The following is an 8855-nucleotide window of genomic DNA, read 5'->3' on the forward strand; positions in this document are numbered from 1 at the left end:
GGAAAAAGACTTGAGAACTCTGATCTATGTAATGACCAACCACAATATGAGAGGACCAATGAACAATCATTATCCACCTGCTGACAAAGAGGTAATAGATTAGAGGTGCAGAACTTGTGCGTGTATACATGTTATATTTATAAATATACACATATGTAATATATATACACAAATACATATTTATGTCATACCAATTATGATAAGATTTTTTTTTTGCTTGATTGTGCAGAAAGCAAATGATTTTTCTTTCATGGTAACGAGGAAATCTAAGAGAGAAAGATGGTAAATTGTAGTGAAAGCATCTTTTAAAAAAAAAGAAAAGAAGGTCATTGAAATATTTAAACAAAGATATATAGAAGAGATTAGAAAGATGTTCAGAGAGACAAAAGATAACCTTGAAACTAACATGTTGGATTTATTTTTTTTAAAGCAAATAGTACAGAAGAGAGATTTATGGTGTCATACAATCTCCTTCTTTGTGCTTTATAGAAATATTCATGTTTCTTGGTATTTATAAAATCCAGCATAACAAAAAACAAAAATCATTTTAAAAAACAAGGTACTTGTAATTGAGATTCATGGTGTCATATACACTGCAAACATGGTGTCCATACCTGAGTGACATACGACACCATATATATGATGTCCCTCTTTTGGTTCTTCTTTGTACAAAGTGTTCACATTTGTTCAGTTTATTGAATTCATAATAATAATTTTTAAAAGGAAAATTATTTCTGGTAGCTGTGTGAAGGATGAATTAGAGTGTGAAGAGGTTTGAGAAAGGAACACCAAATAGAAGGCTATTGTCACAGTCCCAGAGAGAGGTGATAAAGGCCTGAATTAGGGTGGTAGCGTGGGAGTGGAAAGAGAGGAGAGATGGGAGAGAGGCTGTAGAGATTAAAAAACAATAAGATTGACAACTGTATACTCACACACACACACACACACACACACACACACACACACTCACACTCAGACACTCAATGAGCTCCAGCAGCTTCCTATTACCTCAAGGATCCAACCTAAACTCTCTTTGGCATCTAAAGATGTTCCAAACCTTAAAACTCTCCCTACCATTCCCATTTGGATACACTTTACTCTCCTCTCTAAATTCTGTGATCCAGCCATATACACTGTTCTATATGTAGTTCCTCAAATAGGACACCTCTGAACTGACAACTTGCTCCCCATGCCTAGACTCCTCTGTTCTCTCACTTCCCCATCTTAGTTGCCCTAACATAACTCAGCTCAAATCCCACCTTCTACAGGAAGCTTTTCCTGGTTCTCCTCAGTATCCACTTTTCAGATTATCTTCAGTTGTTTTGTGTCTAATTTGTATATTAGACAACAAGGTGGCACAGTGGATAGAAGGCTAGAACTGGAGTCAGAAGGAGCTAGTTCAAATCTAGCCTCAAACATTTAGTAGCTGTGCTACCCTGGGCAAGTCACTTCACCCTGTTTGCCTCATCTGTAAAATGAACTGGAGAAGGAAATGGCAAACCACTCTAGCATCTCTGCCAAGAAAACCCCAAGTGGGGTCCCAAAGAGTCAGACATGACTGGACAATAGCAGCTTTTGCATATATCCAGGTACTTTTATATTATCTCCCCTTTTAATATTTTATGCTCCTTAAATGTAGAAGCTGTGTGGGTTTTTGGTAGGGTTTCTTTTTCCTTTATCTGTATTCCTAGTACGTAGTATAGTTCATGGCACTTGATCATTGCTTAGCAAAAGTTTATTTTTAGTTTTTAGTTCTTAATATTTAAGTTGACAAGGCTACACAGAAAGCTGATGAGGACCTATGTGGATTCAGCTTTCTGGTACTGAGGATTTTCACAGATCACAGAGCAGGAGCTGGAAACCACTTTAGAGACCATCTGGTCCAAATCATTTAACGTCATTTAACAGATGAGGAAACTGATGCTCCTGAAGATTCAGTGACTTCTCTAAGATCACACAGGTAGTAAAAGTTAGAGATAAAATTTCAACTCAGATCCTCTGGATCTAGATTCAGTGCTCTTTGCATCATATCATGCTGCCTTTTTTCATTAATATTTTCATGCTCGGTACAGGTAAGTATTTTTAAAAACTTGACAAATTATCCTGAAGATCATTTATTTCATCATTTGGCCTGCTCTGAAAGTTGTACAATGGCCTTTGGTCAAAAATACTACAGTTCTAATGGAGGGGATTCTGAATTATTTTCCCCAAGTTATTCCTTACTTCTTACCTAAATACTCCCATGCATCTCTCAGAACCTCTCAGAATTAGCTCAGCCAAGCCTAGCTGGAATCATAGATCCCATGGAAAGGGAGAAAGGAGGCCATATTTGGTCCAGAAGACACAGCCCCAGCGAGGAGTCGGGGTGAGGAGAAGGATGAGGCTACTAAAACATAAGCTCATCCTCGGGTCAGGAATCTTGTTTTTCATTCACCTTTGTTTCCCTCACAATTCCAAGGAGCACTTGATACACGTGGATGAAAATAAAGCCTCACTGAGTCTTAGTTTTTCCTAAAACAACTGAACTGGTAAAATATTAAATGTGTCTCTCCTCCGGGGCAGTGGTTCTCTTTTTCCCTGTGTTTCCCTGTGATAATAGCTTTTATTTATGTCTTTTGCCTTTTATTTTTACATTACAGTCATTTCCAGATATCTCTCCCCACTCAGCCAAAAAGCCTTCCCTTTTAAAAAATTTTAAGTGAACAAAACCAACTGAACAAGCCTGCTGTACACGAACCATGAACCATCTGACAGTATGCGCCGTGTTCCACACCCTAGTCCCCCACCTCTCTGCTCTTTACCTTTTCGGGGCCAAGATGGGTCATTATAATTACACAATGTCTGGATTCATTCTTTTCATTTGCATTACCGTAATACCATGGGGATTGTTTTCTGGTCTTCATCTCTCCATTCCATGTGTCACTCCATATGTCTTCTCATGTTTTTCTGAATTTGTTATTGCTTACTGTGTAATAACATTCCATGACATTCAAATACATATTGTATATTGGCATATGTTATTATATATGTTATGATACTGAATACCATATACTTTACTGATAAATTATACTAATAAATAACATATAGTGTTTATATCATACATACATCACTGGTTATTCCCCCAAAAGGGGCACCCAATTTGTTCCCAGTCCTTTACAACCACAAGTGCTGCTATAAATATTTTCTTATCTATGGGACCTTTCCTTCCTTCTCTGATCTCCTTGGAAAGAGGTGCCCAACAGCGGGTAAAAGAAGCAAAGGGTATGATCAGCTTAGTGGTGTGTGTGTGTGTGTGTGTGTGTGTGTGTGTGTGTGTGTGTGTGTGTGTGTGTGTGTGTGTGTGTAAGGGAAATCCAGTCCATGTGCAGGCCTCATCAGCTTCATCAGATGATGTTACCTCTTAACATGGAGAACACTGGGGAGTTTGCTTCCAGGAAAGTTGAGATGACCAGTTAGAGAAGTGTTTTGGAGAGACCATTGGGTATGCATGGACATTCTGTACCATGTTTGGTCACCTAACAACATATTGAAGAGGATGTTCTCTAACTGTCTTCAGAGATGCTCAGAAAACCTGTCAGCTTCAGTCTCCTCTTCTTTAGTAGATCATAATGATTGCTTTCTCCTCCCACTGTCCAGTGAATGGCCATGCTGGGAGGGGATAGGTTTTAAGGCCTTTGACCTTCTAAGGCTATGTTGCTCTGAGAAGCAAGCCTCAGTCCTTAGATGTTCCATCTATTCTTTTTCATTCTAGGCAAAGGGAGTAAAGTCTTCAGACTTGGGGGTTTCTAAATGTCAAAAGAGTAAGCCATAGGAACTCCAGAGTTGGAATCCAGGATGGATTTTCTAGCCAGCAAAGCCTCAATGCCCATAGGAACAAGAGATCCCAGCTAATGGTAGCTGAGATGAGGACTCATCTGTCATCAATGCTACCTTTGTAACATGAACTTGGTGAGAACAATGCTGTATAGAAAGTGAGATAAATATTAAGCCTAATCCTCCAGAGACAAGGTGGTCAAGGAGGGGATTATGCTAAGTTGTTCTTTGTTCTTGCCATATCTTCCAAGCAAATATCCCTTTGTAAAAGATAATTAATATTATATGATTAAAAGGAATTGGAGTGCTAATTCCACATCTTACCTAGCTTCTTGACAATGAGAGGAACAGTCAGCACAGTCTCAAGTTAATGGAGGTACAGAAAAGACTGGTAATCCCTCAGGGTTACCCCCTCGAACCTTGAACAGCAGGTATAGCATCCTGACTCTAGGAGACAGGGCCAGAGCATACATGTTGTTGTTGACTTATTTTAGTTGTGTCTGACTCTTCAGGATTTTCTTGGCAAAGATTTGGAATGATTTGCCTTTTCCTTCTTAAACTTATTTTACAGATGAGAAACTGAGATAAGCAGAGTTAAATGATTTGCCCAGGGTCACCCAGCTAGTAAATATCTGAGGCCAGACTTGAATTTAGGAAGATGTCTTCCTGACTCCAGACCTGGTGCTTTATCCACTGTGCCACCTAGCTGCCCCCACTCACATTATATTTGCCTAATTCCGAATCATTTCCCAGAATGATTGAACCGATTCACAGGCTCACCAAAGTGTCTTTGTGGTAAGACACTGAATTTCTGAAACCTCATCTGATGTTTTACATCGACAGAGTTCAAAATATCCCCCAAAATAGGAAGCCCTTTAACAGAAAGGTAGCATCATTCAATTAAATTCTTTTGGCATTTATTAAATGTTTGTTATGTAGCACTTATTATACTAGATCTGAAGATCCAAAGACATCCCCCCTCCCACCAAAAAATAAAAGAAAGAAACTGTCCCTTACCCTCAAGGTATTCATATTTATATTCTAAATATGGTTAGAGTTTCAGGTGCACAAGAATTCTGAGTAGCAAACTCCTACCTAACCCAGTAAACTGATTCCTTTAGAGTGTATCTTTCCTCATCCATATTTATAGAATACCAAGTAGCTTCCTATCTTCTGACAGAAAGACGAAGGACTCAGCATGTATTTTTTAGACACAGGCAAAGTGGGAATTTGTTTTGCTTAAAAATGCATATGTGTTACCAAAGGTTATTTTTCTTTTTCCCAATTTGGGGAAGGAGGGAGTGAAGGAAAAGGAGAAGAGGACAGATTTTTACTCATTAAAAAAATATTTAATTTATAAATTATTTTATCTTTTCTCTCTTATTGTTTAGTTGAAAATCCTTGGCAAAAAAACTCTCTTAAAAACATTGATAAGTGAAAAGGGCAAAACTACTTAGTAAAAGAATGGTATAATGAGAGGAGGAGCATACCAGCCCATAAAAGATTAGTCAGAAAATCATCTATCCTTTGTTAATAAGCCTAGGATTAGGGTTCAGCAGAAAGGAGGGCTGAGAAAAAGGAGAAAAGTAAAGACTGAACGTGTTCATTCCATCTGACTGGTTGTATAATTTCCTGAGAACTTGATTATTAAGAAGGTATATGAGGTCTAGATTTCTTTGTGGGGGAAATAAAAAGAAAATGGGGTTGGGAGTGGGTAGAGGAGCAGACACTGGGCCACTAAGCAGGATGACTCAGAATATGATTATGTCCTCAGCTAATTATTTCCTAAAACGGTGGTGGTGAGGACATTAGTCATTCCAAAAGACTGAGATTAAGGGCAGAGCAAAGAGGTTGGAACAAAAGGTTTTTTTCCTAACACAACATAGTTAGACTGGGAGAAAAAAAACGGAAAAAACTAAACCTTCTGATAAAGCCCATGCTTGAAGCCACTCTGCTCCTGGGAAAATGATGCTGGGAGGGATACTGAAACTGCCCTGCCCACAGCTCCAGGGGGGTCACTTCCTGTTGTGTTTGAGACAGCTGTGAATTATTGGACAGCAAAATCAAACATCTGGGGATTGTTATTGCTATGAGAATGACGGCACCCGCTGCCCAACAAATCCTTTCACCTCATCAAGGACATCTGGCTGCCCCAGCTTCCTTCAAGGCTCAGCTCAAATCCAAGGTTCTTCAGGAGGCCTTCTCTGTTTTTCCTCAACCTATAGGGCTAGTATCTTCCCTCTGAGATGACCTCCCATTTATCCCGTACATATCTTGTATGCATGAGGTAGTTTGCACGTTGTCTTTCCCCTCCCACCCCCCCACCCCCCAAATAACTAAGCTTTTTGAGGGCAGGGACAATTTTTGACCTTCATATCCCTTGTATTTGTAATCCTGTTTGCCTCAGTTTCCTCATCTATAAAATGAGCTGGAGAAGGAAATGACAAATCACTCTAGTACTTTTGCCAAGAAAACCCCAAATGAAATGGACACCACTAAAACAATGCATCCATAACAGGGGCTTAATACGTATTTTTTTGATAAGGATGAGGAACTGAATTTACCCCTTCACATACCCACATTAGGGATATTAAACCAAGCATTACCTCTGAACTGTGAACTGGCATTAATCATAACTGCAATTTCTCTAATTCTTGAGAGTGAACAAAGCACTCTGCTCACAAATAAAGGACCTGGAAAGTCAAGAGAGCATGCATTGTGACTCCCATTTTATACTTAATGGGAACAAAAACTTGACTGAAAGAGGTCTCCAACTCGTGCCCCTCCCTTTCACCATATTGGTTGCCTTCTTTTAGGCTTATTGAAGCAACAAGACAATTGATATGGCAGATACTAGTGACCCTGTCTGCAGGATATGAGTTGGAAGGTCAGATGGAAAAGAGTATGAAACTCACTTACACTCTGAAATACGGAGCTACAAGTACTTTTTCTGAAGTGAGGCAAAAATGAATGGAATTCTCTTGCCTTAACTCAACCAAGACTGAGGGCTCTCCAGAAAAACAAAATGTACACATGACACATTTTAAAGTTTAATTGTCATTATGAACATTTTCTCCATCACTTTCTTAAACATAGACAACTAACAAAAGAAGAAATCAAGCTTTGGTTTGTAGCATTTGCTGATTTCTGAGGTGTAGATGCTCATGCTGAAAAGTTAACCTTCTGGGGAGCCAGTCACACCCCTGACTGAAGCCTATGAAACTTGCACCAGAGTAGAGATTCCTTAACCTTGTCTGTGTCACGGACTCCCTCAGTGATCTGGTAAAGACTATGGACCCCTTTGTCAGAAAAATGTTTTAAAATAATTGACACCATGCTGAATTTCAATTTGTTCAATTGTTTTTGTCACTCTTTGTGACCCTGTTTGGGGTTTTCTTGGCAAAGATCCTGCAGTGGTTTGTCATTCCTTCTCCAGCTCATTTTGCAGATAAGGAAACAGAGGCAAATAGGGTGAAGTGACTTGCCTAGGGTGAAACATCTAGTAAATGTCTGAGGTCAAGATTTAACCTCAGTAAGATAAGTTTTCCTGACTCCAAGTCTGGCCCTCTATCCATTATACGCACCTACTTGCTCAAAAATTTCAATTAGAGGTTAATAAAAACTAAAAATGTAATTTTTTTCCAGTCTGTGTTTACAAACCCTCTGCAATCTATCCTTGAATCCCAAGGAAAGAATTCCTGCTTTAGTGATGTAAAGGGAAAAAAGAGACTACAGCTGCCCTGGTGGTCCCAGTAGCCCAGGGTACACCAGCCAGGATGGACTTGTAAGGTGGGTTTTAGAGATGACTGATGTTGATCGATATTGCTTACAAGTTGCTAACCCAATTCATTCTTCCTGTGCCAAACCTACCACTCATCCTATTTCTGTCAAGGCTACCACCACCTTCCAGTCACCCAAGCATGACTTCTGCATTATCTCTGACCCCTCCATCTTCCCCACATACTACAACCATTCAGTTACCTCTATCACCTCTTCCTTTCTAATTACTCACACAGCCCACCAACCTGGTTCAGGATGTCATCATCTCTCTCTTCCCTGGACTAGTTTGATGACCTCCATAACTGGTCTCTCTGCTAAAAAATCACTCCCCTCTCCACTCCATCCTCCATCCAGATGCCTATATTTTCCTGAAGTGAAGTTCTGAGCATGTTACCCCACTACTTAATAAACTTTAAATGCCTTTCTAAAAATATGCATTTACTAATTCATTTAAAATAATATTAAACCTAATACGTGTTTTTAAATTTTATTTATTTATTTTTAGTTTTCACCATTCACTTCCATGAGATTTTAAGTTCCAAATTTTCTCCCCATCCCTCCTCTTCCCTACCCCAACACAGCATGCAGTCTGGTACAGGTTCTACATATTCATTCATATTAAACACACTTTCACATTAGTCATGTTGTAAAAAAGAATTAAAGCTAATAGGAGAAGCCATGAGAAAGAAGAAAGAGAGAGAGAGAGAGAGAGAGAGAGAGAGAGAGAGAGAGAGAGAGAGAGAGAGAGAGAGAGAATCAGTAGTATACTTCAATCTCCATTTAGATTTCATAGTTCTTTTTCTGGATATGGATAGCATTTTCCATCATGAGTCATTTGGAATTTTCTTAGATCCTTGCATTGCTAAGCAGAGCTAAGTCTATCAAAGTCATTATACACTGTGGCTATTACTGTGTAAAATGTTCTTCTGGTTCTTCTCCTTTCACTCAGCATCAGATCATATAAGTCTTTCCAGGTTTTTCTGAAGTCTTCCTGTTCATCATTTTCTATAGCACAAAGTAATCCATTACATTCATATACCATAACTTGTTCAGTCATTCCCCAGTTGATGGGCATTCCTTCGATTTCCAGTTCCTGGCCACCACAAAAAGAGCTTCTATGAATACTTTTGTATATATGGGATCTTTTCTCATTTTTATGATCTCTTTTGGATACAGCCCTAGAAGCAATATTGCTCAAAGGGTATGCACATTTTTATAGCCCTTTGGGCATAGTTCCAAATTGTTCTCCAAAACAGTTGGAT

The sequence above is a fragment of the Notamacropus eugenii genome, chromosome 4 (genome assembly GCF_028372415.1).
Source record: "Notamacropus eugenii isolate mMacEug1 chromosome 4, mMacEug1.pri_v2, whole genome shotgun sequence".
In the NCBI taxonomy this organism is placed as follows: domain Eukaryota; kingdom Metazoa; phylum Chordata; class Mammalia; order Diprotodontia; family Macropodidae; genus Notamacropus; species Notamacropus eugenii.